A 2,389-nucleotide genomic window follows, 5' to 3' on the forward strand; every position below is an offset into this window, starting at 1 on the left:
GTGATATCATCTACACTATGAGAATGACTAACTGTGTCTGGCGGGCCGCTTTAATTTACGCGCGCAACGGTCTGATTGGCTAACTTCAATGGTAATTAACCCGGGAACGGCACAACGTATCGAATTTTTTCTTAACAGATATTTCACAGCACAACCTTTCGTGCAACACCCTTACAAGCTTTTCAGACTGTTTCTGACCACCATGTATTCTTAGCTTATACTAATGAAATGTTTACCATTTTGCTATCAAAGTATATTATCTAAACCTTTGAATAGATACCAACTAATGTTTTAAAATACGATAATTGTCAAATTTAGTTCTTTAGGGCAACACATGTCCTCAAACAAACCGTATCAACTATATACAAAGTAGCAGTTTTGGCAACTGTCTCTTCTTGGAAAAAATACTGCATACGCCCATAGTTGTCTGGACAGGTATCGCCTATGTCCAATGCCACAAGTCACCTATATTTTATAGCAGTCTATTAGACTGGAACGAGATGTGTGTAGTGCGTCACGCCTTTGAGAACCGTAGCAACCGCTGCTTTCTTGGTCGTAACCTTGGAGCAACATAAGGAAGAGGAAGAGAAGAAGACCATGAGGATGAAGAAGAGAATTATATGCGAAGCCTGGCAGTGTCAGGAAGGAGACGGCAGCCTTAATATAATTTATTAAATAAAAATTTTAAAATGTAAAAAACTTTTAATGCCTAGACCGCAATTTTTAAAATATAATTGTAGCACGATGACTAGTTTCGGTTGTTTTCTACAATCCTCTTCAGATCATTCAGCTCGTAAGAAAGCGGTAAACATGTACTGAAAAACATCATCATGCAACGACATGCATTCGTATTCGGGGCCAAAAAGAGTACGACAGTGTGTAGTAGATGCAGTAGAGTGATACTTGAGTGAGCAAGGATGAAAACCATAAACTCGCAAGATGACTGCAGTAAAGTAAGATACTAATGCAACAGGTCATTTCCTCTCTTTATTACAGTCGCCTTGCGATATTGCAATCTGGCTCACGATGACAAGAAAATCTGTTATCAACTATCGTGAATCAATGCTGACATACAATATTGTTAGCGTCTTTGAGATGCTTAACTAAATGCGGCACCCTTCACTGATGAACACGTTTCAGATCTCTGAACCCAGTATTTCAAGAATTATCCCAGAAGTATGCACATAAATATGCAGATCTGCAGTACGTACACTCCATGATTTTGTATGGGTAAGCGTATGACTTTTCTTTGAATATTAAGTTTTTCACTTCCGCTTCGGAATGCCGTCTGTACAATTCTTGATTTTCTTCTTTGCTTCCAAGACAGTGTAACAATATTTCTTGGCAAGCTGTCCCAGTTTTCCGTGTCGAATCTAATACCTTTGTAGTGATTACTTTCAGTGCTTCATAAGCCACGTGAATTATATACCATAAATAAATGAAGTCGTCGCATGCAACTAGCAACTGGAGAATAGCTGATGACAATATGCAACACGTCGTTTTTTGTAGACGGGTGGCGCATGCAGGTGACAACAATTTGCCAAACGTGGCTGCTACAGCATCGCAATGGAACTACCAAAATATCAAAACGACAAGCAGCATGCTGTCACAATTTAAATGGTTGAATAGCCCAGCGGGTTGGTTTATTGCTTTTATTTATTAATATTTTTATCCCTTCCTTTTTATTATTCATAACTAACAGCTCATATGTGTTAGTAAGTGGAGAAATGGTTGAGGATGAGTGCAGGAAGACTTACGGCTGCTGGGAGGATTACAAGTGGGTGTTTCGCGAAGAGACGTCATTACGTAGAAACAGCACGAAGTGTGAAGTACTTGAAAGTGCACCCTACCCCCGGTGGTACACATTTAAGTGTTCCTTCTCTCCCCCTGCTGTCTCTTGAGCGGCATGGAAGAGGAGAGACAGCCGTATATATACACCGAGCGACGTTCCACCAGGGCTGCTACATTGGTACTTCCGCTGGGTGCCCTTCATACAGAAGCGAAGGGCGTCGGAGCTTTAGGGTGAGCTCCTCGGCATATGTGCCGTGTGTGTGTGTGTGTGTGTGTGTGTGTGTGTCGGGGCGGGTGGGGCTGCGTCACACCCTTTTGTGTGCCGCCATAGCGGGACTGCAGCCTTTCAAAAGGGCTCAGCAGGGCGGATGGGCGAGAGCGGCAGCCCTGTATGCTGTAGCAAGGCTCCATTCATGAGCGCGCCGGTTGCTACCTCGTGTGATGTGAGGCCGTGCGTGTGTTTATTGCTTCACATTCTGTCCGCTCAGATGTTAATGAGTTTCCGGGGAAGAAAACACCGCCGGCCCCGCTACGAAAATATACTGCTTCCGTAATTTAGCAACAACATCCATTTCTGAATGGGGGATCCGGGACTCGA

The sequence above is a fragment of the Schistocerca cancellata genome, chromosome 5 (genome assembly GCF_023864275.1).
Source record: "Schistocerca cancellata isolate TAMUIC-IGC-003103 chromosome 5, iqSchCanc2.1, whole genome shotgun sequence".
In the NCBI taxonomy this organism is placed as follows: Eukaryota; Metazoa; Arthropoda; class Insecta; order Orthoptera; family Acrididae; genus Schistocerca; species Schistocerca cancellata.